The 22,500-nt window shown below is 51.9% G+C and overlaps 42 non-coding genes and 54 pseudogenes across 42 annotated transcripts; all 96 read left to right on the top strand.

Annotated features, from left to right (window-relative positions):
- The first annotated feature begins 105 nt into the window (after positions 1-105).
- Positions 106-224, top strand: LOC143977635 (5S ribosomal RNA; annotated as a pseudogene).
- Positions 225-333: 109 nt separating this feature from the next.
- Positions 334-452, top strand: LOC143978182 (5S ribosomal RNA; annotated as a pseudogene).
- Positions 453-561: 109 nt separating this feature from the next.
- LOC143979007 (5S ribosomal RNA) lies at positions 562-680 on the top strand (annotated as a pseudogene).
- An 89-nt stretch (positions 681-769) lies between these two features.
- LOC143977226 (5S ribosomal RNA) lies at positions 770-888 on the top strand. The gene has a single exon (XR_013273508.1). It is a non-coding gene; the product is annotated as a 5S ribosomal RNA (ribosomal RNA).
- Positions 889-997: 109 nt separating this feature from the next.
- On the top strand, positions 998-1,116 carry LOC143977997 (5S ribosomal RNA; annotated as a pseudogene).
- Positions 1,117-1,225: 109 nt separating this feature from the next.
- On the top strand, positions 1,226-1,344 carry LOC143979713 (5S ribosomal RNA; annotated as a pseudogene).
- Positions 1,345-1,452: 108 nt separating this feature from the next.
- Positions 1,453-1,571, top strand: LOC143977599 (5S ribosomal RNA; annotated as a pseudogene).
- A 109-nt stretch (positions 1,572-1,680) lies between these two features.
- Positions 1,681-1,799, top strand: LOC143978749 (5S ribosomal RNA; annotated as a pseudogene).
- A 109-nt stretch (positions 1,800-1,908) lies between these two features.
- On the top strand, positions 1,909-2,017 carry LOC143979640 (5S ribosomal RNA; annotated as a pseudogene).
- Positions 2,018-2,126: 109 nt separating this feature from the next.
- Positions 2,127-2,244, top strand: LOC143979448 (5S ribosomal RNA; annotated as a pseudogene).
- Positions 2,245-2,353: 109 nt separating this feature from the next.
- On the top strand, positions 2,354-2,472 carry LOC143978648 (5S ribosomal RNA). Its single transcript, XR_013273964.1, has one exon. It is a non-coding gene; the product is annotated as a 5S ribosomal RNA (ribosomal RNA).
- A 109-nt stretch (positions 2,473-2,581) lies between these two features.
- LOC143978506 (5S ribosomal RNA) lies at positions 2,582-2,700 on the top strand (annotated as a pseudogene).
- A 109-nt stretch (positions 2,701-2,809) lies between these two features.
- Positions 2,810-2,928, top strand: LOC143976647 (5S ribosomal RNA). Its single transcript, XR_013272945.1, has one exon. It is a non-coding gene; the product is annotated as a 5S ribosomal RNA (ribosomal RNA).
- Positions 2,929-3,037: 109 nt separating this feature from the next.
- LOC143980121 (5S ribosomal RNA) lies at positions 3,038-3,156 on the top strand. Its single transcript, XR_013274264.1, has one exon. It is a non-coding gene; the product is annotated as a 5S ribosomal RNA (ribosomal RNA).
- A 109-nt stretch (positions 3,157-3,265) lies between these two features.
- LOC143978981 (5S ribosomal RNA) lies at positions 3,266-3,383 on the top strand (annotated as a pseudogene).
- A 109-nt stretch (positions 3,384-3,492) lies between these two features.
- On the top strand, positions 3,493-3,611 carry LOC143977080 (5S ribosomal RNA). The gene has a single exon (XR_013273365.1). It is a non-coding gene; the product is annotated as a 5S ribosomal RNA (ribosomal RNA).
- Positions 3,612-3,720: 109 nt separating this feature from the next.
- Positions 3,721-3,839, top strand: LOC143976346 (5S ribosomal RNA). The gene has a single exon (XR_013272657.1). It is a non-coding gene; the product is annotated as a 5S ribosomal RNA (ribosomal RNA).
- Positions 3,840-3,948: 109 nt separating this feature from the next.
- LOC143979444 (5S ribosomal RNA) lies at positions 3,949-4,067 on the top strand. Its single transcript, XR_013274042.1, has one exon. It is a non-coding gene; the product is annotated as a 5S ribosomal RNA (ribosomal RNA).
- A 109-nt stretch (positions 4,068-4,176) lies between these two features.
- Positions 4,177-4,295, top strand: LOC143978158 (5S ribosomal RNA; annotated as a pseudogene).
- A 109-nt stretch (positions 4,296-4,404) lies between these two features.
- On the top strand, positions 4,405-4,523 carry LOC143978143 (5S ribosomal RNA; annotated as a pseudogene).
- A 109-nt stretch (positions 4,524-4,632) lies between these two features.
- On the top strand, positions 4,633-4,751 carry LOC143977956 (5S ribosomal RNA; annotated as a pseudogene).
- A 109-nt stretch (positions 4,752-4,860) lies between these two features.
- Positions 4,861-4,979, top strand: LOC143978207 (5S ribosomal RNA; annotated as a pseudogene).
- Positions 4,980-5,088: 109 nt separating this feature from the next.
- On the top strand, positions 5,089-5,207 carry LOC143979156 (5S ribosomal RNA; annotated as a pseudogene).
- Positions 5,208-5,296: 89 nt separating this feature from the next.
- On the top strand, positions 5,297-5,415 carry LOC143976498 (5S ribosomal RNA). Its single transcript, XR_013272803.1, has one exon. It is a non-coding gene; the product is annotated as a 5S ribosomal RNA (ribosomal RNA).
- Positions 5,416-5,524: 109 nt separating this feature from the next.
- Positions 5,525-5,643, top strand: LOC143978575 (5S ribosomal RNA; annotated as a pseudogene).
- A 109-nt stretch (positions 5,644-5,752) lies between these two features.
- LOC143978816 (5S ribosomal RNA) lies at positions 5,753-5,871 on the top strand (annotated as a pseudogene).
- A 109-nt stretch (positions 5,872-5,980) lies between these two features.
- Positions 5,981-6,099, top strand: LOC143977887 (5S ribosomal RNA; annotated as a pseudogene).
- Positions 6,100-6,208: 109 nt separating this feature from the next.
- On the top strand, positions 6,209-6,327 carry LOC143976934 (5S ribosomal RNA). Its single transcript, XR_013273224.1, has one exon. It is a non-coding gene; the product is annotated as a 5S ribosomal RNA (ribosomal RNA).
- A 109-nt stretch (positions 6,328-6,436) lies between these two features.
- LOC143977524 (5S ribosomal RNA) lies at positions 6,437-6,556 on the top strand. Its single transcript, XR_013273800.1, has one exon. It is a non-coding gene; the product is annotated as a 5S ribosomal RNA (ribosomal RNA).
- A 109-nt stretch (positions 6,557-6,665) lies between these two features.
- On the top strand, positions 6,666-6,784 carry LOC143979714 (5S ribosomal RNA; annotated as a pseudogene).
- A 109-nt stretch (positions 6,785-6,893) lies between these two features.
- LOC143976736 (5S ribosomal RNA) lies at positions 6,894-7,012 on the top strand. Its single transcript, XR_013273032.1, has one exon. It is a non-coding gene; the product is annotated as a 5S ribosomal RNA (ribosomal RNA).
- Positions 7,013-7,121: 109 nt separating this feature from the next.
- On the top strand, positions 7,122-7,240 carry LOC143979702 (5S ribosomal RNA; annotated as a pseudogene).
- A 109-nt stretch (positions 7,241-7,349) lies between these two features.
- Positions 7,350-7,468, top strand: LOC143977272 (5S ribosomal RNA). Its single transcript, XR_013273556.1, has one exon. It is a non-coding gene; the product is annotated as a 5S ribosomal RNA (ribosomal RNA).
- A 109-nt stretch (positions 7,469-7,577) lies between these two features.
- LOC143978128 (5S ribosomal RNA) lies at positions 7,578-7,696 on the top strand (annotated as a pseudogene).
- A 109-nt stretch (positions 7,697-7,805) lies between these two features.
- LOC143978149 (5S ribosomal RNA) lies at positions 7,806-7,924 on the top strand. The gene has a single exon (XR_013273904.1). It is a non-coding gene; the product is annotated as a 5S ribosomal RNA (ribosomal RNA).
- Positions 7,925-8,033: 109 nt separating this feature from the next.
- LOC143979749 (5S ribosomal RNA) lies at positions 8,034-8,152 on the top strand (annotated as a pseudogene).
- A 109-nt stretch (positions 8,153-8,261) lies between these two features.
- LOC143977503 (5S ribosomal RNA) lies at positions 8,262-8,380 on the top strand. The gene has a single exon (XR_013273779.1). It is a non-coding gene; the product is annotated as a 5S ribosomal RNA (ribosomal RNA).
- A 109-nt stretch (positions 8,381-8,489) lies between these two features.
- Positions 8,490-8,608, top strand: LOC143976304 (5S ribosomal RNA). Its single transcript, XR_013272618.1, has one exon. It is a non-coding gene; the product is annotated as a 5S ribosomal RNA (ribosomal RNA).
- A 109-nt stretch (positions 8,609-8,717) lies between these two features.
- Positions 8,718-8,836, top strand: LOC143979772 (5S ribosomal RNA). Its single transcript, XR_013274082.1, has one exon. It is a non-coding gene; the product is annotated as a 5S ribosomal RNA (ribosomal RNA).
- Positions 8,837-8,945: 109 nt separating this feature from the next.
- LOC143979644 (5S ribosomal RNA) lies at positions 8,946-9,064 on the top strand (annotated as a pseudogene).
- Positions 9,065-9,173: 109 nt separating this feature from the next.
- LOC143979026 (5S ribosomal RNA) lies at positions 9,174-9,292 on the top strand (annotated as a pseudogene).
- Positions 9,293-9,401: 109 nt separating this feature from the next.
- On the top strand, positions 9,402-9,520 carry LOC143978460 (5S ribosomal RNA; annotated as a pseudogene).
- A 109-nt stretch (positions 9,521-9,629) lies between these two features.
- Positions 9,630-9,748, top strand: LOC143976353 (5S ribosomal RNA). Its single transcript, XR_013272664.1, has one exon. It is a non-coding gene; the product is annotated as a 5S ribosomal RNA (ribosomal RNA).
- A 109-nt stretch (positions 9,749-9,857) lies between these two features.
- LOC143979912 (5S ribosomal RNA) lies at positions 9,858-9,976 on the top strand. Its single transcript, XR_013274123.1, has one exon. It is a non-coding gene; the product is annotated as a 5S ribosomal RNA (ribosomal RNA).
- Positions 9,977-10,085: 109 nt separating this feature from the next.
- On the top strand, positions 10,086-10,214 carry LOC143977847 (5S ribosomal RNA; annotated as a pseudogene).
- Positions 10,215-10,323: 109 nt separating this feature from the next.
- On the top strand, positions 10,324-10,442 carry LOC143978121 (5S ribosomal RNA; annotated as a pseudogene).
- A 109-nt stretch (positions 10,443-10,551) lies between these two features.
- LOC143979529 (5S ribosomal RNA) lies at positions 10,552-10,670 on the top strand (annotated as a pseudogene).
- Positions 10,671-10,779: 109 nt separating this feature from the next.
- Positions 10,780-10,898, top strand: LOC143976702 (5S ribosomal RNA). The gene has a single exon (XR_013272999.1). It is a non-coding gene; the product is annotated as a 5S ribosomal RNA (ribosomal RNA).
- Positions 10,899-11,007: 109 nt separating this feature from the next.
- On the top strand, positions 11,008-11,126 carry LOC143977200 (5S ribosomal RNA). Its single transcript, XR_013273483.1, has one exon. It is a non-coding gene; the product is annotated as a 5S ribosomal RNA (ribosomal RNA).
- A 108-nt stretch (positions 11,127-11,234) lies between these two features.
- LOC143979457 (5S ribosomal RNA) lies at positions 11,235-11,352 on the top strand (annotated as a pseudogene).
- A 109-nt stretch (positions 11,353-11,461) lies between these two features.
- LOC143977538 (5S ribosomal RNA) lies at positions 11,462-11,580 on the top strand. The gene has a single exon (XR_013273814.1). It is a non-coding gene; the product is annotated as a 5S ribosomal RNA (ribosomal RNA).
- A 109-nt stretch (positions 11,581-11,689) lies between these two features.
- Positions 11,690-11,808, top strand: LOC143977325 (5S ribosomal RNA). Its single transcript, XR_013273610.1, has one exon. It is a non-coding gene; the product is annotated as a 5S ribosomal RNA (ribosomal RNA).
- A 326-nt stretch (positions 11,809-12,134) lies between these two features.
- Positions 12,135-12,253, top strand: LOC143976622 (5S ribosomal RNA). Its single transcript, XR_013272922.1, has one exon. It is a non-coding gene; the product is annotated as a 5S ribosomal RNA (ribosomal RNA).
- Positions 12,254-12,362: 109 nt separating this feature from the next.
- Positions 12,363-12,481, top strand: LOC143980061 (5S ribosomal RNA). Its single transcript, XR_013274206.1, has one exon. It is a non-coding gene; the product is annotated as a 5S ribosomal RNA (ribosomal RNA).
- A 109-nt stretch (positions 12,482-12,590) lies between these two features.
- LOC143979910 (5S ribosomal RNA) lies at positions 12,591-12,709 on the top strand. The gene has a single exon (XR_013274121.1). It is a non-coding gene; the product is annotated as a 5S ribosomal RNA (ribosomal RNA).
- A 109-nt stretch (positions 12,710-12,818) lies between these two features.
- On the top strand, positions 12,819-12,937 carry LOC143978496 (5S ribosomal RNA). Its single transcript, XR_013273948.1, has one exon. It is a non-coding gene; the product is annotated as a 5S ribosomal RNA (ribosomal RNA).
- Positions 12,938-13,046: 109 nt separating this feature from the next.
- On the top strand, positions 13,047-13,165 carry LOC143976919 (5S ribosomal RNA). Its single transcript, XR_013273210.1, has one exon. It is a non-coding gene; the product is annotated as a 5S ribosomal RNA (ribosomal RNA).
- Positions 13,166-13,274: 109 nt separating this feature from the next.
- On the top strand, positions 13,275-13,393 carry LOC143977107 (5S ribosomal RNA). Its single transcript, XR_013273392.1, has one exon. It is a non-coding gene; the product is annotated as a 5S ribosomal RNA (ribosomal RNA).
- A 109-nt stretch (positions 13,394-13,502) lies between these two features.
- Positions 13,503-13,621, top strand: LOC143978661 (5S ribosomal RNA; annotated as a pseudogene).
- Positions 13,622-13,730: 109 nt separating this feature from the next.
- On the top strand, positions 13,731-13,849 carry LOC143978014 (5S ribosomal RNA; annotated as a pseudogene).
- A 109-nt stretch (positions 13,850-13,958) lies between these two features.
- LOC143976342 (5S ribosomal RNA) lies at positions 13,959-14,077 on the top strand. Its single transcript, XR_013272654.1, has one exon. It is a non-coding gene; the product is annotated as a 5S ribosomal RNA (ribosomal RNA).
- Positions 14,078-14,186: 109 nt separating this feature from the next.
- Positions 14,187-14,305, top strand: LOC143978660 (5S ribosomal RNA; annotated as a pseudogene).
- Positions 14,306-14,414: 109 nt separating this feature from the next.
- LOC143979210 (5S ribosomal RNA) lies at positions 14,415-14,534 on the top strand (annotated as a pseudogene).
- Positions 14,535-14,643: 109 nt separating this feature from the next.
- LOC143978484 (5S ribosomal RNA) lies at positions 14,644-14,762 on the top strand. The gene has a single exon (XR_013273946.1). It is a non-coding gene; the product is annotated as a 5S ribosomal RNA (ribosomal RNA).
- A 109-nt stretch (positions 14,763-14,871) lies between these two features.
- Positions 14,872-14,990, top strand: LOC143976433 (5S ribosomal RNA). The gene has a single exon (XR_013272741.1). It is a non-coding gene; the product is annotated as a 5S ribosomal RNA (ribosomal RNA).
- A 326-nt stretch (positions 14,991-15,316) lies between these two features.
- Positions 15,317-15,435, top strand: LOC143976810 (5S ribosomal RNA). Its single transcript, XR_013273104.1, has one exon. It is a non-coding gene; the product is annotated as a 5S ribosomal RNA (ribosomal RNA).
- Positions 15,436-15,544: 109 nt separating this feature from the next.
- On the top strand, positions 15,545-15,663 carry LOC143977511 (5S ribosomal RNA). Its single transcript, XR_013273787.1, has one exon. It is a non-coding gene; the product is annotated as a 5S ribosomal RNA (ribosomal RNA).
- A 108-nt stretch (positions 15,664-15,771) lies between these two features.
- Positions 15,772-15,890, top strand: LOC143977883 (5S ribosomal RNA). Its single transcript, XR_013273877.1, has one exon. It is a non-coding gene; the product is annotated as a 5S ribosomal RNA (ribosomal RNA).
- Positions 15,891-15,999: 109 nt separating this feature from the next.
- On the top strand, positions 16,000-16,118 carry LOC143979175 (5S ribosomal RNA; annotated as a pseudogene).
- A 109-nt stretch (positions 16,119-16,227) lies between these two features.
- Positions 16,228-16,346, top strand: LOC143979282 (5S ribosomal RNA; annotated as a pseudogene).
- A 109-nt stretch (positions 16,347-16,455) lies between these two features.
- On the top strand, positions 16,456-16,574 carry LOC143976486 (5S ribosomal RNA). Its single transcript, XR_013272792.1, has one exon. It is a non-coding gene; the product is annotated as a 5S ribosomal RNA (ribosomal RNA).
- A 109-nt stretch (positions 16,575-16,683) lies between these two features.
- LOC143978222 (5S ribosomal RNA) lies at positions 16,684-16,802 on the top strand (annotated as a pseudogene).
- A 109-nt stretch (positions 16,803-16,911) lies between these two features.
- LOC143977596 (5S ribosomal RNA) lies at positions 16,912-17,030 on the top strand (annotated as a pseudogene).
- A 109-nt stretch (positions 17,031-17,139) lies between these two features.
- LOC143979332 (5S ribosomal RNA) lies at positions 17,140-17,258 on the top strand (annotated as a pseudogene).
- A 109-nt stretch (positions 17,259-17,367) lies between these two features.
- On the top strand, positions 17,368-17,486 carry LOC143979235 (5S ribosomal RNA; annotated as a pseudogene).
- A 109-nt stretch (positions 17,487-17,595) lies between these two features.
- LOC143979209 (5S ribosomal RNA) lies at positions 17,596-17,715 on the top strand (annotated as a pseudogene).
- A 109-nt stretch (positions 17,716-17,824) lies between these two features.
- On the top strand, positions 17,825-17,943 carry LOC143980116 (5S ribosomal RNA). Its single transcript, XR_013274259.1, has one exon. It is a non-coding gene; the product is annotated as a 5S ribosomal RNA (ribosomal RNA).
- Positions 17,944-18,052: 109 nt separating this feature from the next.
- On the top strand, positions 18,053-18,171 carry LOC143976432 (5S ribosomal RNA). Its single transcript, XR_013272740.1, has one exon. It is a non-coding gene; the product is annotated as a 5S ribosomal RNA (ribosomal RNA).
- Positions 18,172-18,497: 326 nt separating this feature from the next.
- LOC143976809 (5S ribosomal RNA) lies at positions 18,498-18,616 on the top strand. The gene has a single exon (XR_013273103.1). It is a non-coding gene; the product is annotated as a 5S ribosomal RNA (ribosomal RNA).
- A 109-nt stretch (positions 18,617-18,725) lies between these two features.
- On the top strand, positions 18,726-18,844 carry LOC143977510 (5S ribosomal RNA). The gene has a single exon (XR_013273786.1). It is a non-coding gene; the product is annotated as a 5S ribosomal RNA (ribosomal RNA).
- Positions 18,845-18,900: 56 nt separating this feature from the next.
- LOC143979234 (5S ribosomal RNA) lies at positions 18,901-19,019 on the top strand (annotated as a pseudogene).
- Positions 19,020-19,128: 109 nt separating this feature from the next.
- On the top strand, positions 19,129-19,247 carry LOC143978016 (5S ribosomal RNA; annotated as a pseudogene).
- A 109-nt stretch (positions 19,248-19,356) lies between these two features.
- On the top strand, positions 19,357-19,475 carry LOC143978216 (5S ribosomal RNA; annotated as a pseudogene).
- Positions 19,476-19,584: 109 nt separating this feature from the next.
- LOC143979581 (5S ribosomal RNA) lies at positions 19,585-19,703 on the top strand (annotated as a pseudogene).
- A 109-nt stretch (positions 19,704-19,812) lies between these two features.
- Positions 19,813-19,931, top strand: LOC143979371 (5S ribosomal RNA; annotated as a pseudogene).
- A 109-nt stretch (positions 19,932-20,040) lies between these two features.
- Positions 20,041-20,159, top strand: LOC143978559 (5S ribosomal RNA; annotated as a pseudogene).
- A 109-nt stretch (positions 20,160-20,268) lies between these two features.
- On the top strand, positions 20,269-20,387 carry LOC143978328 (5S ribosomal RNA; annotated as a pseudogene).
- A 66-nt stretch (positions 20,388-20,453) lies between these two features.
- Positions 20,454-20,573, top strand: LOC143978151 (5S ribosomal RNA; annotated as a pseudogene).
- Positions 20,574-20,682: 109 nt separating this feature from the next.
- On the top strand, positions 20,683-20,801 carry LOC143976437 (5S ribosomal RNA). The gene has a single exon (XR_013272745.1). It is a non-coding gene; the product is annotated as a 5S ribosomal RNA (ribosomal RNA).
- A 109-nt stretch (positions 20,802-20,910) lies between these two features.
- On the top strand, positions 20,911-21,029 carry LOC143978489 (5S ribosomal RNA; annotated as a pseudogene).
- Positions 21,030-21,138: 109 nt separating this feature from the next.
- On the top strand, positions 21,139-21,257 carry LOC143979246 (5S ribosomal RNA; annotated as a pseudogene).
- A 109-nt stretch (positions 21,258-21,366) lies between these two features.
- LOC143979060 (5S ribosomal RNA) lies at positions 21,367-21,485 on the top strand (annotated as a pseudogene).
- A 109-nt stretch (positions 21,486-21,594) lies between these two features.
- Positions 21,595-21,713, top strand: LOC143976340 (5S ribosomal RNA). The gene has a single exon (XR_013272652.1). It is a non-coding gene; the product is annotated as a 5S ribosomal RNA (ribosomal RNA).
- Positions 21,714-21,822: 109 nt separating this feature from the next.
- Positions 21,823-21,941, top strand: LOC143978514 (5S ribosomal RNA). Its single transcript, XR_013273950.1, has one exon. It is a non-coding gene; the product is annotated as a 5S ribosomal RNA (ribosomal RNA).
- A 109-nt stretch (positions 21,942-22,050) lies between these two features.
- LOC143979487 (5S ribosomal RNA) lies at positions 22,051-22,169 on the top strand (annotated as a pseudogene).
- Positions 22,170-22,278: 109 nt separating this feature from the next.
- LOC143977687 (5S ribosomal RNA) lies at positions 22,279-22,397 on the top strand (annotated as a pseudogene).
- Positions 22,398-22,500: the final 103 nt, after the last annotated feature.

Raw genomic sequence — 22,500 nt, 5'->3', positions numbered from 1 at the left:
TCCATTATGTTGTTGGCTTTGGCGACCTGCTGTATTTTTCCTCTCCATTGCCCGAGGTGACCACCTTGGCTTTTGTCAAGAGAGTTGTAAGTAGGGTGGAAGATCGCCTACAGCCACATCACCCTGAATGCGCTCAATCTCGTCTGATCTCGGATGCTAAGCAGGGTCGGGCCTGGTTAGTACCTGGATGGGAGACCGCCTGGGAATACCAGGTGCCGTAGGCTTTTTTCCATTATGTTGTTGGCTTTGGCGACCTGCTGTATTTTTCCTCTCGAATGCCCGAGGTGACCACCTTGGCTTTTGTCAAGAGAGTTGTAAGTACGGTGCAAGATTGCCTACAGCCACATCACCCTGAATGCGCTTGATCTCGTCTGATCTCGGATGCTAAGCAGGGTCGGGCCTGGTTAGTGCCTGGATGGGAGACCGCTTGGGAATACCAGGTGCCGTAGGCTTTTTTCCATTATGTTGTTGGCTTTGGCGACCTGCTGTATTTTTCCTCTCGTTTGCCCGAGGTGACCACCTTGGCTTTTGTCAAGAGAGTTGTAAGTAGGGAGCAAGATCGCCTATGGCCACATCACCCTGAATGCGCTCAATCACATCTGATCTCGGATGCTAAGCAGGGTCGGACCTGGTTAGTACCTGGATGGGATTCTGTCTGGGAATACCAGGTGCCGTAGGCTTTTTTCCATTATGTTGTATTTTTCCTCTCGATTGCCCGAGGTGACCACCTTGGCTTTTGTCAAGAGAGTTGTAAGTAGGGTGCAAGATTGCCTACAGCCACATCACCCTGAATGCGCTCGATCTCGTCTGATTTCGGATGCTAAGCAGGGTCGGGCCTGGTTAGTACCTGGATGGGAGACCGCCTGGGAATACCAGGTGCCGTAGGCTTTTTTCCATTATGTTGTTGGCGTTGGCGACCTGCTGTATTTTTCCTCTCGTTTGCCCGAGGTGACCACCTTGGCTTTTGTCAAGAGAGTTGTAAGTAGGAAGCAAGATCGCCTATGGCCACATCACCCTGAATGCGCTCAATCTCGTCTGATCTCGGATGCTAAGCAGGGTCGGGCCTGGTTAGTACCTGGATGGGATTCCGCCTGGGAATACCAGGTGCCGTAGGCTTTTTTCCATTATGTTGTTGGCTTTGGCGACCTGCTGTATTTTTCCTCTCGTTTGCCCGAGGTGACCACCTTGGCATTTGTCAAGAGAGTTGTAAGTAGGGTGCAAGATCTCCTACAGCCACATAACCCTGAATGCGCTCGATCTTGTCTGATTGCGGATGCTAAGCAGGGTCGGGTCTGGTTAGTACCTGGATGGGAGACCGCCTGGGAATACCAGGTGCCGTAGGCTTTTCTCCATTATGTTGTTGGCTTTGGCGACCTGCTGTATTTTTCCTCTCGATTGCCGAGGTGACCACCTTGGCTTTTGTCAAGAGAGTTGTAAGTAGGGTGCAAGATGGATTATGGCCACATCACCCTGAATGCGCTCGATCTCGTCTGATCTTGGATGCTAAGCAGGGTCGGGCCTGGTTAGTACCTGGATGGGAGACCGCCTGGGAATACCAGGTGCCGTAGGCTATTTTCCATTATGTTGTTGGCTTTGGCGACCTGCTGTATTTTTCCTCTCGTTTGCCCGAGGTGACCACCTTGGCTTTTGTCAAGAGAGTTGTAAGTAGGAAGCAAGATCGCCTATGGCCACATCACCCTGAATGCGCTCAATCTCGTCTGATCTCGGATGCTAAGCAGGGTCGGGCCTGGTTAGTACCTGGATGGGATTCCCCCTGGGGATACCAGGTGCCGTAGGCTTTTTTCCATTATGTTGTTGGCTTTGGCGACCTGCTGTATTTTTCCTCTCTATAGCCCGAGGTGACCACCTTGGCTTTTGTCAAGAGAGTTGTAAGAACGGTGGAAAATCGCCTACAGCCACCTCACCCTGAATGCGCTCGATCTCGAATGCTAAGCAGGGTCGGGCCTGGTTAGTGCCTGGATGGGAGACCACCTGGGAATACCAGGTGCCGTAGGCTTTTTTCCATTATGTTGTTGGCTTTGGCGACCTGCTGTATTTTTCCTCTCGATTGCCCGAGGTGACCACCTTGGCTTTTGTCAAGAGAGTTGTAAGTAGGGTGCAAGATCACCTATGGCCACATCACCCTGAATTTGCTCGATCTCATCTGATCTCAGATGCTAAGCAGGGTCGGCCTGGTTAGTACATGGATGGGAGACCGCCTGGGAATACCAGGTGCCGTAGGCTTTTTTCCATTATGTTGTTGGCTTTGGCGACCTGCTGTATTTTTCCTCTCCATTGCCCGAGGTGACCACCTTGGCTTTTGTCAAGAGAGTTGTAAGTAGGGTGCAAGATAGCCTACCGCCACATCACCCTGAATGCGCTCGATCTCGTCTGATCTCGGAAGCTAAGCAGGGTCGGGCCTGGTTAGTACCTGGATGGGAGACCGCCTGGGAATACCAGGTGCCGTAGGCTTTTTTCCATTATGTTGTTGGCTTTGGTGACCTGCTGTATTTTTCCTCTCGATTGCCCGAGGTGACCACCTTGGCTTTTGTAAAGAGAGTTGTAAGTAGGGTGCAAGATCGCCTATGGCCACATCACCCTGAATGCGCTCGATCTCATCTGATCTTAGATGCTAAGCAGGGTCGGGCCTGGTTAGTACCTGGATGTGAGACCGCCTGGGAATACCAGGTGCCGTAGGCTTTTTCCCATTATGTTGTTGGCTTTGGCGACCTGCTGTATTTTTCCTCTCGATTGCCCAAGGTGACCACCTTGGCTTTTGTCAAGAGAGTTGTAAGTAGGGTGCAAGATTGCCTATGGCCAAATCACCCTGAATGCGCTCGATCTCGTCTGATCTTGGATGCTAAGCAGGGTCGGGCCTGGTTAGTACCTGGATGGGAGACCGCCTGGGAATACCTGGTGCCGTAGGCTTTTTTCCATTATGTTGTTGGCTTTGGCGACCTGCTGTATTTTTCCTCTCGATTGCCCGAGGTGACCACCTTGGCTTTTGTAAAGAGAGTTGTAAGTAGGGTGCAAGATCGCCTATGGCCACATCACCCTGAATGCGCTCGATCTCGTCTGATCTCGGATGCTAAGCAGGGTCGGGCCTGGTTAGTACCTGAATGGGAGACCGCCTGGGAATACCAGGTGCCGTAGGCTTTTTTCCATTATGTTGTTGGCTTTGGCGACCTGCTGTATTTTTCATCTCGATTGCCCGAGGTGACCACCTTGGCTTTTGTCAAGAGAGTTGTAAGTAGGGTGCAAGATAGCCTACAGCCACATCACCCTGAATGCGCTTGATTTCGTCTGATCTCAGATGCCAAGCAGGGTCGGCCTGGTTAGTACCTGGATGGGAGACCGCCTGGGAATACCAGGTGCCGTAGGCTTTTTTCCATTATGTTGTTGGCTGTGGCGACCAGCTGTATTTTTCCTCTCGATTGCCCGAGGTGACCACCTTGGCTTTTGTCAAGAGAGTTGTAAGTAGGATGCAAGATTGCCTACGGCCACATCACCCTGAATGCGCTCAATCTCATCTGATCTCGGATGCTAAGCAGGGTCGGGCCTGGTTCGTACCTGGATGGGAGACCGCCTGGGAATACCAGGTGCCGTAGGCTTTTTTCCATTATGTTGTTGGCTTTGGCGACCTGCTGTATTTTTCCTCTCGATTGCCCGAGGTGACCACCTTGGCTTTTGTCAAGAGAGTTGTAAGTAGGGTGCAAGATCGCCTACGGCCACATCACCCTGAATGTGCTCGATCTCGTCTGATCTCGGATGCTAAGCAGGGTCGTGCCTGGTTAGTACCTGGATGGGAGACCGCCTGGGAATACCAGGTGCCGTAGGCTTTTTTCCATTATGTTGTTGGCTTTGGCGACCTGCTGTATTTTTCCTCTCGATTGCCCGAGGTGACCACCTTGGCTTTTGTCAAGAGAGTTGTAAGTAGGGTGCAAGGTCGCCTACGGCCACATCACCCTGAATGCGCTCGATCTCATCTGATCTCGGATGCTAAGCAGGGTCGGGCCTGGTTAGTACCTGGATGGGAGACCGCCTGGGAATACCAGGTGCCGTAGGCTTTTTTCCATTATGTTGTTGGCTTTGGCAACCTGCTGTATTTTTCCTCTCGATTGCTCGAGATGACCACCTTGGCTTTTGTCAAGAGAGTTGTAAGTAGGATGCAAGATCGCTTACGGCCACATCACCCTGAATGCGCTCGATCTCATCTGATCTTGGATGCTAAGCAGGGTCAGGCCTGGTTAGTACCTGGATGGGAGACCGCCTGGGAATACCAGGTGCCATAGGCTTTTTTCCATTATGTTGTTGGCTTTGGCGACCTGCTGTATTTTTCATCGCGATTGCCCGAGGTGACCACCTTTGCTTTTGTCAAGAGAGTTGTAAGTAGGGAGGATAATCGCCTACAGCCACATCACCCTGAATGCGCTCGATCTCGTCTGATCTTGGATGCTAAGCAGGGTCGGGCCTGGTTAGTTCCTGGATGGGAGACCACCTGGGAATACCAGGTGCCGTAGGCTTTTTTCCATTATGTTGTTGGCTTTGGCGACCTGCTGTATTTTTCCTCTCTATTGCCCGAGGTGACCACCTTGGCTTTTGTCAAGAGAGTTGTAAGTAGGGTGCAAGATTTCCTGTGGCCACATCACCCTGAATGCGCTCAATCTCGTCTGATCTCGGATGCTAAGCAGGGTCGGGCCTGGTTAGTACCTGGATGGGAGACCGCCTGGGAATACCAGGTGCCGTAGGCTTTTTTCCATTATGTTGTTGGCTTTGGCGACCTGCTGTATTTTTCCTCTCGTTTGCCCGAGGTGACCACCTTGGCTTTTGTCAAATGAGTTGTAAGTAGGGTGCAAGATTGCCTACAACCACATCACCCTGAATGCGCTCGATCTCGTCTGATCTCGGATGCTAAGCAGGGTCGGGCCTGGTTAGTGCCTGGATGGGAGACCGCCTGGGAATACCAGGTGCCGTAGGCTTTTTTCCATTATGTTGTTGGCTTTGGCGACCTGCTGTATTTTTCCTCTCGTTTGCCCGAGGTGACCACCTTGGCTTTTGTCAAGAGAGTTGTAAGTAGGGAGCAAGATCGCCTATGGCCACATCACCCTGCATGCGCTCAATCTCGTCTGATCTCGGATGCTAAGCAGGGTCGGACCTGGTTAGTACCTAGATGGGATTCTGCCTGGGAATACCAGGTGCCGTAGGCTTTTTTCCATTATGTTGTATTTTTCCTCTCGATTGCCCGAGGTGACCACCTTGGCTTTTGTCAAGAGAGTTGTAAGTAGGGTGCAAGATTGCCTACAGCCACATCACCCTGAATGCGCTCGATCTCGTCTGATCTCGGATGCTAAGCAGGGTCGGGCCTGGTTAGTACCTGGATGGGAGACCGCCTGGGAATACCAGGTGCCGTAGGCTTTTTTCCATTATGTTGTTGGCTTTGGCGACCTGCTGTATTTTTCCTCTCGTTTGCCCGAGGTGACCACCTTGGCTTTTGTCAAGAGAGTTGTAAGTAGGAAGCCAGATCGCCTATGGCCACATCACCCTGAATGCGCTCAATCTCATCTGATCTCGGATGCTAAGCAGGGTCGGGCCTGGTTAGTACCTGGATGGGATTCCGCCTGGGGATACCAGGTGCCGTAGGCTTTTTTCCATTATGTTGTTGGCTTTGGCGACCTGCTGTATTTTTCCTCTCGTTTGCCCGAGGTGACCACCTTGGCATTTGTCAAGAGAGTTGTAAGTAGGGTGCAAGATCTCCTACGGCCACATCACCCTGAATGCGCTCGATCTCGTCTGATCTTGGATGCTAAGCAGGGTTGGGCCTGGTTAGAACCTGGATGGGTGAGCGCCTGGGAATACCAGGTGCCGTAGGAGTTTTTCCATTATGTTGTTGGCTTTGGCGACCTGCTGTATTTTTCCTCTCGATTGCCCGAGGTGACCGCCTTGGCTTTTGTCAAGAGAGTTGTAAGTAAGGTGCAAGATCGTCTACGGCCACATCACCCTGAATGCGCTCGATCTCGTCTGATATCGGATGCTCAGCAGGGTCGGGCCTGGTTAGTACCTGGATGGGAGACCGCCTGGGAATACCAGGTGCCGTAGGCTTTTTTCCATTATGTTGTTGGCTTTGGCGACCTGCTGTATTTTTCCTCTCTATAGCCCGAGGTGACCACCTTGGCTTTTGTCAAGAGAGTTGTAAGTACGGTGGAAAATCGCCTACAGCCACCTCACCCTGAATGCGCTCGATCTCGTCTGATCTCGAATGCTAAGCAGGGTCGGGCCTGGTTAGTACCTGGATGGGAGACCACCTGGGAATACCAGGTGCCGTAGGCTTTTATCCATTATGTTGTTGGCTTAGGCGACCTGCTGTATTTTTCCTCTCGTTTGCCCGAGGTGACCACCTTGGCTTTTGTCAAGAGAGTTGTAAGTAGGGTGCAAGATCGCCTACGGCCACATCACCCTGAATGCGCTCGATCTCGTCTGATCTCGGATGCTAAGCGGGGTCGGGCCTGGTTAGTACCTGGATGGGCAGACCGCCTGGGAATACCAGGTGCCGTAGGCTTTTTTCCATTATGTTGTTGGCTTTGGCTACCTGCTGTATTTTTCCTCTCGATTGCCCGAGGTGACCAGCTTGGCTTTTGTCAAGAGAGTTGTAAGTAAGCTGCAAGATTGCCTACAGCCACATCAAACTGAATGCGCTCGATCTCGTCTGATCTCGGATGCTAAGCAGGGTCGGGCCTTTTTAGTATCTGGATGGGAGACCACCTGGGAATACCAGGTGCCGTATTCTTTTTTCCATTATGTTGTTGGCTTTGGCGACCTGCTGTATTTTTCCTCTCGATTGCCCGAGGTGACCACCTTGGCTTTTGTCAAGAGAGTTGTAAGTAGGGTGCAAGATTGTCTACGGCCACATCACCCTGAATGCACTCGATCTCGTCTGATCTCGGATGCTAAGCAGGGTCGGGCCTGGTTAGTACCTGGATGGGAGACCGCCTGGGAATACCAGGTGCCGTAGGCTTTTTTCCATTATGTTGTTGGCTTTGGCGACCTGCTGTATTTTTCCTCTCGATTACCCGAGGTGACCAGCTTGGCTTTTGTCAAGAGAGTTGTAAGTAGGATGCAAGAACGCCTACAGCCACATCACCCTGAATGCGCTCGATCTCGTCTGATCTCGGGTGCTAAGCAGGGTCAGGCCTGGTTAGTACCTGGATGGGAGACCGCCTGGGAATACAAGGTCCCCTAGGCTTTTTTCCATTATGTTGTTGGCTTTGGCGACCTGCTGCATTTTTCCTCTCGATTGCCCGAGGTGACCACCTTGGCTTTTGTCAAGAGAGTTGTAAGTAGGATGCAAGATCGCCTACGGCCACATCACCCTGAATGCGCTAGATCTCGTCTGATCTCGGATGCTAAGCAGGGTCGGGCCTGCTTAGTACCTGGATGGGAGACCGCCTGGGAATACCAGGTGCCGTAGGCTTTTTTCCATTATGTTGTTGGCTTTGGCGACCTGCTGTATTTTTCCTCTCGATTGCCTGAGGTGACCAGCTTGGCTTTTGTCAAGAGAGTTGTAAGTAGGTTGCAAGATCGCCTACAGCCACATCACCCTGAATGCGCTCGATCTCGTCTGATCGCGGATGTTAAGCAGGGTCGGGCCTGGTTAGTACCTGGATGGTAGACCGCCTGGGAATACCAGGTGCCGTAGGCTTTTTTCCATTATGTTGTTGGCTTTGGCGACCTGCTGTATTTTTCCTCTCGATTGCCCGAGGTGACCACCTTGGCTTTTGTCAAGAGAGTTGTAAGTAGGGTGCAAGATCGCCTACGGCCACATCACCCTGAATGCACTCGATCTCGTCTGATCTCGGATGTTAAGCAGGGTCGGGCCTGGTTAGTACCTGGATGGGAGACCGCTTGGGAATACCAGGTGCCGTTGGCTTTTTTCCATTATGTTGTTGGCTTTGGCGACCTGCTGTATTTTTCCTCTCGATTGCCCGAGGTGACCACCTTGGCTTTTGTCAAGAGAGTTGTAAGTAGGGTGCAAGATCGCCTACGGCCACATCACCCTGAATGCGTTCGATCTCGTCTGATCTCCGATGCTAAGCAGGGTCAGGCCTGGTTAGTACCTGGATGGCAGACCGATTGGGAATACCAGATGACGTAGGCTTTTTTCCATTATGTTGTTGGCTTTGGCGACCTGCTGTATTTTTCCTCTCGATTGCCCGAGGTGACCAGCTTGGCTTTTGTCAAGAGAGTTGTAAGTAGGTTGCAAGATCGCCTACAGCCACATCACCCTGAATGCGCTCGATCTCGTCTGACTTCGGATGCTAAGCAGGGTCGGGCCTGGTTAGTACCTGGATGGGAGACCGCCTGGGAATACCAGGTGCCGTAGGCTTTTTTCCATTATGTTGTTGGCTTTGGCGACATGCTGTATTTTTCCTATCGTTTGCCCGAGGTGACCACCTTGGCTTTTGTCAAGAGAGTTGTAAGTAGGGTACAAGATTGCCTACGGCCACATCACCCTGAATGCACTCGATCTCGTCTGATCTCGGATGCTAAGCAGGGTTAGGCCTGGTTAGTACCTGGATGGGAAACCGCCTGGGAATACCAGGTGCCGTAGGCTTTTTTCCATTATGTTGTTGGCTTTGGCGACCTGCTGTATTTTTCTTTTCGATTGCCCGAGGTGACCACCTTGGCTTTTGTCAAGAGAGTTGTAAGTAGAGTGCAAGGTTGCCTACGGCCACATCACCCTGAATGCGCTCGATCTCGTTTGATCTCGGATGCTAAGCAGGGTCGGGCCTGGTTAGTACCTGGATGGGAGACCGTCTGGGAATACCTGGTGCCGTAGGCTTTTTTCCATTATGTTGTTGGCTTTGGCGACCTGCTGTATTTTTCTTTTCGATTGCCCGAGGTGACCACCTTGGCTTTTGTCAAGAGAGTTGTAAGTAGGGTGCAAGACCGCCTAAAGCCACATCACCCTGAATGCGCTCAATCTCGTCTGATCTCGGATGCTATGCAGGGTCGGGCCTGGTTAATACCTGGATGGGAAACCGCTTGGGAATACCAGGTGCCGTAGGCTTTTTTCCATTATGTTGTTGGCTTTGGCGACCTGCTGTATTTTTCCTCTCCATTGCCCGAGGTGACCACCTTGGCTTTTGTCAAGAGAGTTGTAAGTAGGGTGCAAGATCGCCTACGGCCGCATCACCCTGAATGCGCTCGATCTCGTCTGATCTCAGATGCTAAGCAGGGTCGGGACTGTTAAGTACCTGGATGGGAGACCGCCTGGGAATACCAGGTGCCGTAGGCATTTTTCCATTATGTTGTTGGCTTTGGCGACCTGCTGTATTTTTCCTCTCGATTGCCCGAGGTGACCAGCTTGGCTTTTGTCAAGAGAGTTGTAAGTAGGGTGCAAGATCGCCTACAGCCACATCACCCTGAATGCGCTCGATCTCGTCTGATCTCGGATGCTAAGCAGGGTCGGGCCTGGTTAGTACCTGGATGGGAGACCGCCTGGGAATACCAGATGCCGTACGCTTTTTTCCATTATGTTGTTGGCTTTGGCGACCTGCTGTATTTTTCCTCTCGATTGCCCGAGGTGACCACCTTGGCTTTTGTCAAGAGAGTTGTAAGTAGGGTGCAAGATTGCCTACGGCCACATCACCCTGAATGCACTCGATCTCGTCTGATCTCGGATGCTAAGCAGCGTTGGGCCTGGTTAGTACCTGGATGGGAAACCGCCTGGGAATACCAGGTGCCGTAGGCTTTTTTCCATTATGTTGTTGGCTTTGGCGACCTGCTGTATTTTTCTTTTCGATTGCCCGAGGTGACCACCTTGGCTTTTGTCAAGAGAGTTGTAAGTAGGGTGCAAGGTTGCCTACGGCCACATCACCCTGAATGCGCTCGATCTCGTTTGATCTCGGATGCTAAGCAGGGTCGGGCCTGGTTAGTACCTGGATGGGGGACCGTCTGGGAATACCAGGTGCCGTAGGCTTTTTTCCATTATGTTGTTGGCTTTGGCGACCTGCTGTATTTTTCCTCTCGATTGCCCGAGGTGACCACCTTGGCTTTTGTCAAGAGAGTTGTAAGTAGGGTGCAAGATTGCCTACGGCCACATCACCCTGAATGCACTCGATCTCGTCTGATCTCGTCTGATCTCAGATGCTAAGCAGGGTTGGGCCTGGTTAGTACCTGGATGGGAAACCGCCTGGGAATACCAGGTGCCGTAGGCTTTTTTCCATTATGTTGTTGGCTTTGGCGACCTGCTGTATTTTTCTTTTCGATTGCCCGAGGTGACCACCTTGGCTTTTGTCAAGAGAGTTGTAAGTAGGGTGCAAGGTTGCCTACGGCCACATCACCCTGGATGCGCTCAATCTCGTTTGATCTCGCATGCTAAGCAGGGTCGGGCCTGGTTAGTACCTGGATGGTAGACCGCCTGGGAATACCAGGTGCCGTAGGCTTTTTTCCATTATGTTGTTGGCTTTGGCGACCTGCTGTATTTTTCTTTTCGATTGCCCGAGGTGACCACCTTGGCTTTTGTCAAGAGAGTTGTAAGTAGGGTGCAAAGTCGCCTACGTCCACTTCACCCTGAATGCGCTCAATCTCATCTGATCTCGGATGCTAAGCAGGCTCGGGCCTGGTTAGTACCTGGATGGGAGACCGCCTGTTAATACCAGGTGCCGTAGGCTTTTTTCCATTATGTTGTCTGCTTTGGCGACCTGCTGTATTTTTCTTTTCGATTGCCCGAGGTGACCACCTTGGCTTTTGTCAAGAGAGTTGTAAGTAGGGGTCAAGGTCGCCTACGGCCACATCACCCTGAATGCGCTCGATCTCGTTTGATCTCGGATGCTAAGCAGGGTCGGGCCTGGTTAGTACTTGGATGGGAGACCTCCTGGGAATACCAGGTGCCGTAGGCTTTTTTCCATTATGTTGTTGGCTTTGGCGACCTGCTGTATTTTTCCTCTCGATTGCCCGAGGTGACCACCTTGGCTTTTGTCAAGAGAGTTGTAAGTAGGGTGCAAGATCGCCTACGGCAACATCACCCTGAATGCGCTCGATCTCATCTGATCTCGGCTGCTAAGCAGGGTCGGGCCTGGTTAGTACCTGGATGGGAGACCGCCTGAGAATACCAGGTGCCGTAGGTTTTTTCCATTATGTTGTTGGCTTTGGCGACCTGCTGTATTTTTCTTTTCGATTGCCCGAGGTGACCACCTTGGCTTTTGTCAAGAGAGTTGTAAGTAGGGTGCAAGATCGCCTACGGCCACATCACCCTGAATGCCCTCGATTTCATCTGATCTCGGATGCTAAGCAGGGTCGGGCCTGGTTAGTACCTGGATGGGAAAAGCCTGGGAATACCAGTTGCCGTAGGCTTTTTTCCATTATGTTGTTGGCTTTGGCGACCTGCTGTATTTTTCCTCTCGATTGCCCGAGGTGACCACCTTGGCTTTTTTCAAGAGAGTTGTAAGTAGGGTGCAAGGTTGCCTACGGCCACATCACCCTGGATGCGCTCGATCTCGTCTGATCTCGGATGCTAAGCAGGGTCGGGCCTGGTTAGTACCTGGATGGGAGACCGCCTGGGAATACCAGGTGCCGTAGGCTTTTTTCCATTATGTTGTTGGCTTTGGCGACCTGCTGTATTTTTCCTCTCGATTGCCCGAGGTGACCACCTTGGCTTTTGTCAAGAGAGTTGTAAGTAGGGTGCAAGATCGCCTACGGCCACATCACCCTGAATGCGCTCGATCTCGTCTGATCTCAGATGCTAAGCAGGGTCGGGCCTGGTTAGTACCTGGATGGGAGACCGCCTGCGAATACCAGGTGCCGTAGGCTTTTTTCCATTATGTTGTTGGCTTTGGCGATATGCTGTATTTTTCCTCTCGATTGCGCCAGGTGACCACCTTGGCTTTTGTCAAGATAGTTGTAAGTAGGGTGCAAGATCGCCTATGGCCACATCACCCTGAATGCGCTCGATCTCGTCTGATCTCGGATGCTAAGCAGGGTAGGACCTGGATGGGAAACCGCCTGAGAATACCGGGTGCCGTAGGCTTTTTTCCATCATGTTGTTGGCTTTGGCGACCTGCTGTATTTTTCCTCTCGATTGCCCGAGGTGACCACCTTGGCTTTTGTCAAGAGAGTTGTAAGTAGGGTGCAAGATCGCCTATGGCCACATCACCCTGAATGCGCTCGATCTCGTCTGATCTCGGATGCTAAGCAGGGTCGGGCCTGGTTAGTACCTGGATGGGAGACCGCCTGGGAATAGCAGGTGCCGTAGGCTTTTTTCCATTATGTTGTTGGCTTTGGCGACCTGCTGTATTTTTCCTCTCGATTGCCCGAGGTGACCACCTTGGCTTTTGTCAAGAGAGTTGTAAGTAGGGTGCAAGATCGCCTACGGCCACATCACCCTGAATGCGCTCGATCTCGTCTGATCTCGGATGCTAAGCAGGGTCGGGCCTGGTTAGTACCTGGATGGGAGACCGCCTGGGAATACTAGGTGCCGTAGGCTTTTTTCCATTATGTTGTTGGCTTTGGCGACCTGCTGTATTTTTCCTCTCGATTGCCCGAGGTGACCACCTTGGCTTTTGTCAAGAGAGTTGTAAGTAGGGTGCAAGATCGCCTACAGCCACATCACCCTGAATGCACTCGATCTCGTCTGATCTCGGATGCTAAGCAGGGTCGGGCCTGGTTAGTACCTGGATGGGAGACCGCCTGGGAATACCAGGTGCCGTAGGCTTTTTTCCATTACGTTGTTGGCTTTGGCGACCTGCTGTATTTTTCCTCTCGATTGCCCGAGGTGACCACCTTGGCTTTTGTCAAGAGAGTTGTAAGTAGGGTGCAAGCTCGCCTATGGCCACATCACCCTGAATGCGCTCGATCTCGTCTGATCTCGGATGCTAAGCAGGGTCGGGCCTGGTTAGTACCTGGATGGGAGACCGCCTGGGAATACCAGGTGCCGTAGGCTTTTTTCCATTATGTTGTTGGCTTTGGCGACCTGCTGTATTTTTCCTCTTGATTGCCCGAGGTGACCACCTTGGCTTTTGTCAAGAGAGTTGTAAGTAGGGCATAAGATTGCCTATGGCCACATCACCCTGAATGCGCTTGATCTCGTATGATCTCGGATGCTAAGCAGGGCCGGGCCAGGTTAGTACCTGGATGGGAGACCGCCTGGGAATACCAGGTGCCGTAGGCTTTTTTCCATTATGTTGTTGGCTTTGGCGACCTGCTGTATTTTTCCTCTCTATTGCCCGAGGTGACCACCTTGGCTTTTGTCAAGAGAGTTGTAAGTAGGGTGCAAAATTGCCTGCGGCCACATCACCCTTAATGCGCTCGATCTCGTCTGATCTTGGATGCTAAGCAGGGTCGGGCCTGGTTAGTACCTGGATGGGAGACCGCCTGGGAATACCAGGTGCCGTAGGCTTTTTTCCATTATGTTGTTGGCTTTGGCGACCTGCTGTATTTTTCCTCTCGATTGCCCGAGGTGACCACCTTGGCTTTTGTCAAGAGAGTTGTAAGTAGGGTGCAAGATTGCCTACTGCCACATCACCCTGAATGCGCTTGATCTCGTCTGATCTCGGATGCTACGCAGGGTCGGGCCTGGTTAGTACCTGGATGGGAGACCGACTGGGAATACCAGGTGCCGTAGGCTTTTTTCCATTATGTTGTTGGCTTTGGCGACCTGCTGTATTTTTCCTCTCGATTGCCCAAGCTGACCACCTTGGCTTTTGTCAAGAGAGTTGTAAGTAGGGTGCAAGTTCGCCTACGGCCACATCACCCTGAATGCGCTCGATCTTGTCTGATCTCGGATACTAAGCAGGGTCGGGCCTGGTTAGTACCTGGATGGGAGACCGCCTGGGAATACTAGGTGCCGTAGGCTTTTTTCCATTATGTTGTTGGCTTTGGCGACCTGCTGTATTTTTCCTCTCGATTGCCCGAGGTGACCACCTTGGCTTTTGTCAAGAGAGTTGTAAGTAGGGTGCAAGATCTCCTACGGCCACATCACCCTGAATGCACTCGATCTCGTCTGATCTCGGATGCTAAGCAGGGTCGGGCCTGGTTAGTACCTGGATGGGAGACCGCCTGGGAATACTAGGTGCCGTAGGCTTTTTTCCATTATGTTGTTGGCTTTGGCGACCTGCTGTATTTTTCCTCTCGATTGCCCGAGGTGACCACCTTGGCTTTTGTCAAGAGAGTTGTAAGTAGGGTGCAAGATTGCCTACTGCCACATCACCCTGAATGCGCTTGATCTCGTCTGATCTCGGATGCTACGCAGGGTCGGGCCTGGTTAGTACCTGGATGGGAGACCGACTGGGAATACCAGGTGCCGTAGGCTTTTTTCCATTATGTTGTTGGCTTTGGCGACCTGCTGTATTTTTCCTCTCGATTGCCCAAGCTGACCACCTTGGCTTTTGTCAAGAGAGTTGTAAGTAGGGTACAAGATCTCCTACGGCCACATCACCCTGAATGCGCTCGATCTCGTCTGATCTCTGGATGCTAAGTAGGGTCGGGCCTGGTTAGTACCTGGATGGGAGACCGCCTGAGAATACTAGGTGCCGTAGGGATTTTTCCATTATGTTGTTGGCTTTGGCGACCTGCTGTATTTTTCCTCTCGATTGCCCGAGGTGACCACCTTGGCTTTTGTCAAGAGAGTTGTAAGTAGGGTGCAAGATCGCCTATGGCCACATCACCCTGAATGCGCTCGATCTCGTCTGATCTCGGATGCTAAGCAGGGTCGGGCCTGGTTAGTACCTGGATGGGAGACCGCCTGGGAATACCAGGTGCCGTAGGCTTTTTTCCATTATGTTGTTGGCTTTGGCGACCTGCTGTATTTTTCCTCTCGTTTGCCCGAGGTGACCACCTTGGCTTTTGTCAAGAGAGTTGTAAGTAGGGTGCAAGATCGCCTACGGCCATATCACCCTGAATGCGCTCGATCTCGTCTGATCTTGGATGCTAAGCAGGGTCGGGCCTGGTTAGTACCTGGATGGGAGACCGCCTGTGAATACCAGGTGCCGTAGGCTTTTCTCCATTATGTTGTTGGCTTTGGCGATATGCTGTATTTTTCCTCTCGATTGCGCCAGGTGACCACCTTGGCTTTTGTCAAGATAGTTGTAAGTAGGGTGCAAGATCGCCTATGGCCACATCACCCTGAATGCGCTCGATCTCGTCTGATCTCGGATGCTAAGCAGGGTAGGACCTGGATGGGAGACCGCCTGAGAATACCGGGTGCCGTAGGCTTTTTTCCATCATGTTGTTGGCTTTGGCGACCTGCTGTATTTTTCCTCTCGATTGCCCGAGGTGACCACCTTGGCTGTTGTCAAGAGAGTTGTAAGTAGGGTGCAAAATTGCCTATGGCCACATCACCCTGAATGCGCTCGATCTCGTCTGATCTCAGATGCTAAGCAGGGTCGGGCCTGGTTAGTACCTGGATGGGAGACCGCCTGGGAATACCAGGTGCCGTAGGCTTTTTTCCATTATGTTGTTGGCTTTGGCGACCTGCTGTATTTTTCCTCTTGATTGCCCGAGGTGACCACCTTGGCTTTTGTCAAGAGAGTTGTAAGTAGGGCTTAAGATTGCCTATGGCCACATCACCCTGAATGCGCTTGATCTCGTCTGATATCGGATGCTAAGCAGGGCCGGGCCTGGTTAGTACCTGGATGGGAGACCGCCTGGGAATACCAGGTGCCGTAGGCTTTATTCCATTATGTTGTTGGCTTTGGCGACCTGCTGTATTTTTCCTCTTGATTGCCCGAGGTGACCACCTTGGCTTTTGTCAAGAGAGTTGTAAGTAGGGGCAATATTGCCTATGGCCACATCACCCTGCATGCACTCGATCTCGTCTGATCTCGGATGCTAAGCAGGGTCGGGCCTGGTTAGTACCTGGATGGGAGACCACCTGGGAATACCAGGTGCCGTAGGCTTTTTTCCATTATCTTGTTGGCTTTGGCGACCTGCTGTATTTTTCCTCTCGATTGCCCGAGGTGACCACCTTGGCTTTTGTCAAGAGAGTTGTAAGTAGGGGGCAAGATCGCCTATGGCCACATCACTCTGAATGCGCTCGATCTCGTTGGATCGCGCATGCTAAGCAGGGTCTGGCCTGGTTAGTACCTGGATGGGAGACCGCCTGGGAATACCAGGTGCCGTAGGCTTTTTTCCATTATCTTGTTGGCTTTGGCGACCTGCTGTATTTTTCCTCTCGATTGCCCGAGGTGACCACCTTGGCTTTTGTCAAGAGAGTTGTAAGTAGGGTGCAAGATCGCATACGGCCACATCACCCTGAATGCGCTCGATCTCGTCTGATCTTAGATGCTAAGCAGGGTCAGGCCTGGTTAGTACCTGGATGGGAGACCGCCTGGGAATACCATGTGCCGTAGGCTTTTTTCCATTATGTTGTTGGCTTTGGTGACCTGCTGTATTTTTCCTCATGATTGCCCGAGGTGACCACCTTGGCTTTTGTCAAGAGAATTGTAAGTAGGGTGCAAGATCGCCTACGGCCACATCACCCTGAATGCGCTCGATCTCGTCTGATCTCGGATGCTAAGCAGGGTCAGGCCTGGTTAGTACCTGGATGGGAGACCGCCTGGGAATACCAGGTGCCGTAGGCTTTTTGCCATTATTTTGTAGGCTTTGGCGACCTGCTGTATTTTTCCTCTCCTTTGCCCGAGGTGACCACCTTGGCTTTTGTCAAGAGAGTTGTAAGTAGGGTGCAAGATCGACTACGTCCACATCACCCTGACTGCGCTCGATCTCGTCTGATCTCGTATGCTAAACAGGGTCGGGCCTGGTTAGTACCTGGATGGGAGACCGCCTGGGAATACCAGGTGCCGTAGGCTTTTTTCCATTATATTGTTGGCTTTGGCGACCTGCTGTATTTTTCCTCTCGATTTCCCGAGGTGACCACCTTGGCTTTTGTCAAGAGAGTTGTAAGTAGGATGGAAGTTTGCCTACGGCCACATCATCCTGAATGCGCTTGATCTCGTCTGATCTCGGATGCTAAGCAGGGTCGGGCCTGGTTAGTACCTGGATGGCAGACCGCCTGGGAATACCGGGTGCCGTAGGCTTTTTTCCATTATGTTGTTGGCTTTGGCGACCTGCTGTATTTTTCCTCTCGATTGCCCGAGGTGACCACCTTGGCTTTTGTCAATAGAGTTGTAAGTAGGATGCAAGATCGCCTACGGCCACATCACACTGAATGCGCTCGATCTTGTCTGATCTCGGATGCTAAGCAGGGTCAGGCCTGGTTATTACCTGGATGGGAGACCGCCTGGAAATACCAGGTGCCGTAGGCTTTTTTCCATTATGTTGTTGGCTTTGGCGACCTGCTGTATTTTTCCTCTAGATTCCCCGAGGTGACCACCTTGGCTTTTGTCAAGAGAGTTGTAAGTAGGGTGCAAGATTGCCTACTGCCACATCACCCTGAATGCGCTTGATCTCGTCTGATCTCGGATGCTGCGCAGGGTCGGGCCTGGTTAGTACCTGGATGGGAGACCGACTGGGAATACCAGGTGCCGTAGGCTTTTTTCCATTATGTTGTTGGCTTTGGCGACCTGCTGTATTTTTCCTCTCGATTGCCCAAGCTGACCACCTTGGCTTTTGTCAAGAGAGTTGTAAGTAGGGTACAAGATCTCCTACGGCCACATCACCCTGAATGCGCTCGATCTCGTCTGATCTCTGGATGCTAAGTAGGGTCGGGCCTGGTTAGTACCTGGATGGGAGACCGCCTGAGAATACTAGGTGCCGTAGGGATTTTTCCATTATGTTGTTGGCTTTGGCGACCTGCTGTATTTTTCCTCTCGATTGCCCGAGGTGACCACCTTGGCTTTTGTCAAGAGAGTTGTAAGTAGGGTGCAAGATCGCCTATGGCCACATCACCTTGAATGCGCTCGATCTCGTCTGATCTCGGATGCTAAGCAGGGTCGGGCCTGGTTAGTACCTGGATGGGAGACCGCCTGGGAATACCAGGTGCCGTAGGCTTTTTTCCATTATGTTGTTGGCTTTGGCGACCTGCTGTATTTTTCCTCTCGATTGCCCGAGGTGACCACCTTGGCTTTTGTCAAGAGAGTTGTAAGTAGGGTGCAAGATCGCCTACGGCCATATCACCCTGAATGCGCTCGATCTCGTCTGATCTTGGATGCTAAGCAGGGTCGGGCCTGGTTAGTACCTGGATGGGAGACCGCCTGTGAATACCAGGTGCCGTAGGCTTTTCTCCATTATGTTGTTGGCTTTGGCGATATGCTGTATTTTTCCTCTCGATTGCGCCAGGTGACCACCTTGGCTTTTGTCAAGATAGTTGTAAGTAGGGTGCAAGATCGCCTATGGCCACATCACCCTGAATGCGCTCGATCTCGTCTGATCTCGGATGCTAAGCAGGGTAGGACCTGGATGGGAGACCGCCTGAGAATACCGGGTGCCGTAGGCTTTTTTCCATCATGTTGTTGGCTTTGGCGACCTGCTGTATTTTTCCTCTCGATTGCCCGAGGTGACCACCTTGGCTTTTGTCAAGAGAGTTGTAAGTAGGGTGCAATATTGCCTATGGCCACATCACCCTGAATGCGCTCGATCTCGTCTGATCTCAGATGCTAAGCAGGGTCGGGCCTGGTTAGTACCTGGATGGGAGACCGCCTGGGAATACCAGGTGCCGTAGGCTTTTTTCCATTATGTTGTTGGCTTTGGCGACCTGCTGTATTTTTCCTCTTGATTGCCCGAGGTGACCACCTTGGCTTTTGTCAAGAGAGTTGTAAGTAGGGCTTAAGATTGCCTATGGCCACATCACCCTGAATGCGCTTGATCTCGTCTGATATCGGATGCTAAGCAGGGCCGGGCCTGGTTAGTACCTGGATGGGAGACCGCCTGGGAATACCAGGTGCCGTAGGCTTTATTCCATTATGTTGTTGGCTTTGGCGACCTGCTGTATTTTTCCTCTTGATTGCCCGAGGTGGCCACATCACCCTGAATGCACTCGATCTCGTCTGATCTCGGATGCTAAGCAGGGTCAGGCCTGGTTAGTACCTGGATGGGAGACCGCCTGGGAATACCAGGTGCCGTAGGCTTTTTTCCATTATCTTGTTGGCTTTGGCGACCTGCTGTATTTTTCCTCTCTATTGCCCGAGGTGACCACCTTGGCTTTTGTCAAGAGAGTTGTAAGTAGGGGGCAAGATCGCCTATGGCCACATCACTCTGAATGCGCTCGATCTCGTCTGATCTCGCATGCTAAGCAGGGTCTGGCCTGGTTAGTACCTGGATGGGAGACCGCCTGGGAATACCAGGTGCCGTAGGCTTTTTTCCATTATCTTGTTGGCTTTGGCGACCTGCTGTATTTTTCCTCTCGATTCCCCGAGGTGACCACCTTGGCTTTTGTCAAGAGAGTTGTAAGTAGGGAGCAAGATTGCCTATGGCCACATCACCCTGAATGCGTTTGATCTCGTCTGATATCGGATGCTAAGCAGGGCCGGGCCTGGTTAGTACCTGGATGGGAGACCGCCTGGGAATACCAGGTGCCGTAGGCTTTATTCCATTATGTTGTTGGCTTTGGCGACCTGCTGTATTTTTCCTCTTGATTGCCCGAGGTGACCACCTTGGCTTTTGTCAAGAGAGTTGTAAGTAGGGAGCAAGATTGCCTACGGCCACATCACCCTGAATGCGCTTGGTCTCGTCTGATCTCGGATGCTCAGCAGGGTCAGGCCTGTTTAGTACCTGGATGGGAGACCGCCTGGGAATACCAGGTGCCTTCGGCTTTTTTCCATTATGTTGTTGGCTTTGGCGACCTGCTGTATTTTTCCTCTCGATTGCCCGAGGTGACCACCTTGGCTTTTGTCAAGAGAGTTGTAAGTAGGGTGCAAGATCACCTACTGCCACATCACCCAGAATGCGCTCGATCTCGTCTGATCTCAGATTCTAAGCAGGGTCGGGCCTGGTTAGTACCTGGATGGGAGACCGCCTGGGAATACCAGGTGCCGTAGGCTTTGTTCCATTATGTTGTTGGCTTTGGCGACCTGCTGTATTTTTCCTCTCGATTGCCCGAGGTGACCACCTTGGCTTTTGTCAAGAGAGTTGTAAGTAGGGCGCAAGATCACCTACGGCAACATCACCCTGAATGCGCTTGATCTCGTCTGATCTCGGATGCTAAGCAGGGTCGGGCCTGTTTAGTACCTGGATGGGAGACCGCCTGGGAATACCAAGTGCCGTAGGCTTTTTTCCATTATGTTGTTGGCTTTGGCGACCTGCTGTATTTTTCCTCTCGATTGCCCGAGGTGACCACCTTGGCTTTTGTCAAGAGAGTTGTAAGTAGAGTGCAAGATCGCCTACGGCCACATCACCCTGAATGCGCTCGATCTCGTCTGATCTCGGATGCTAGGCAGGGTCGGGCCTGGTTAGTACCTGCATGGGAGACCGCCTGGGATTACCAGGTGCCGTAGGCTTTTTTCCATTATGTTGTTGGCTTTGGCGACCTGCTGTATTTTTCCTCTCGATTGCCCAAGGTGATCACCTACGGCCACATCACCCTGAATGCGCTCGATCTCATCTGATCTCGAATGCTAAGCAGGGTCGGGCCCTGGTTAGTACCTGGATGGGAGACCGCCTGGGAATACCAGATGCCGTAGGCATTTTTTCATTATGTTGTTGGCTTTGGCGACCTGCTGTATTTTTCCTCTCGATTGCCCGAGGTGACCACCTTGGCTTTTGTCAAGAGAGTTGTAAGTAGGGTGCAAGATCGCTTACGGCCACATCACCCTGAATGCGCTTGATCTCGTCTGATCTCGGATGCTAAGCAGGGTCGGGCCTGGTTAGTACCTGGATGGGAGACCGCCTGGGAATACCAGGTGCCGTAGGCTTTTTTCCATTATGTTGTTGGCTTTGGCGACCTGCTGTATTTTTCCTCTCGATTGCCCGAGGTGACCACCTTGGCTTTTGTCAAGAGAGTTGTAAGTAGGGTGCAAGATGGCCTACGGCCACATCACCCTAAAAGCGCGCAATCTCGTATGATCTCGGATGCTAAGCAGGGTTGGGCCTGGTTAGTACCTGCATGGGAGACCGCCTGGGAATACCAGGTGCTGTAGGCTTTTTTCCATTATGTTGTTGGCTTTGGCGACCTGCTGTATTTTTCCTCTCGATTGCCCGAGGTGACCACCTTGGCTTTTGTCAAGAGAGTTGTAAGTAGGGTGCAAGATCGCCTAGGGCCACATCACCCTGAATGCGCTCGCTCTCGTCTGATCTCAGATGCTAAGCAGAGTCGGGCCTGGTTAGTACCTGGATGGGAGACCGCCTGGGAATACCAGGTGCCGTTGGCTTTTTTCCATTATGTTGTTGGCTTTGGCGACCTGCTGTATTTTTCCTCTCGATTGCCCGAGGTGACCACCTTGGCTTTTGTCAAGAGAGTTGTAAGTAGGGTGCAAGATCGCTTATGGCCACATCACACTGAATGCGCTCGATCTCAACTGATCTCGGATGCTAAGCAGGGTCGGGCTTGGTTAGTACCTGGATGGGAGACCGCCTGGGAATACCAGGTGCAGTAGGCGTTGTTCCATTATGTTGTTGGCTTTGGCGACCTGCTGTATTTTTCCTCTCGATTGCCCGAGGTGACCACCTTGGCTTTTGTCAAGAGAGTTGTAAGTAGGGTGCAAGATCGCCTACGGCAACATTACCCTGAATGCGCTCGATCTCATCTGATCTCGGATGCTAAGCAGGGTCGGGCCTGGTTAGTACCTGGATGGGAGACCGCCTGGGAATACCTGGTGCCGTAGGCTTTTTTCGATTATGTTGTTGGCTTTGGCGACCTGCTGTATTTTTCCTCTCGATTGCCCGAGGTGACCACCTTGGCTTTTGTCAAGAGAGTTGTAAGTAGAGTGCAAGATCGCCTACGGCCACATCACCCTGAATGCGCTCGATCTCGTCTGATCTCGGATGCTAAGCAGGGTCGAGCCTGGTTAGTACCTGGATGGGAGACCGCCTGGGAATACCAGGTGCCGTAGGCTTTTTTCCATTATGTTGTTGGCTTTGGCGACCTGCTGTATTTTTCCTTTCCATTGCCCGAGGTGACCACCTTGGCTTTTGTCAAGAGAGTTGTAAGTAGGGTGCAAGATCGCCTAGGGCCACATTACCCTGAATGCGCTCGTTCTCGTCTGATCTCAGATGCTAAGAAGAGTCGGGCCTGGTTAGTACCTGGATGGGAGACCGCCTGGGAATACCAGGTGCCGTAGGCTTTTTTCCATTATGTTGTTGGCTTTGGCGACCTGCTGTATTTTTCCTCTCGATTGCCCGAGGTGACCACCTTGGCTTTAGTCAAGAGAGTTGTAAGTAGGGTGCAAGATCGCCTACGGCCACATCACCCTGAATGCGCTCGATCTCGTCTGATCTCAGATGCTAAGCAGGGTCGGGCCTGGTTAGTACCTGGATGGGAGACCGCCTGGGAATGCCAGGTGCCATAGGCTTTTTTCCATTATGTTGTTGGCTTTGGCGACCTGCTGTATTTTTCCTCTCGATTGCCCAAGGTGACCACCTTGGCTTTTGTCAAGAGAGTTGTAAGTAGGGTGC

This window comes from Lithobates pipiens, unplaced genomic scaffold, assembly GCF_037356315.1.
Source record: "Lithobates pipiens isolate NorthernLeopardFrog02 unplaced genomic scaffold, aLitPip1_a1.2 Scaffold_13, whole genome shotgun sequence".
NCBI classification, from domain to species: Eukaryota; Metazoa; Chordata; class Amphibia; order Anura; family Ranidae; genus Lithobates; species Lithobates pipiens.
This window is presented reverse-complemented; position numbering and strand designations above follow the sequence as displayed.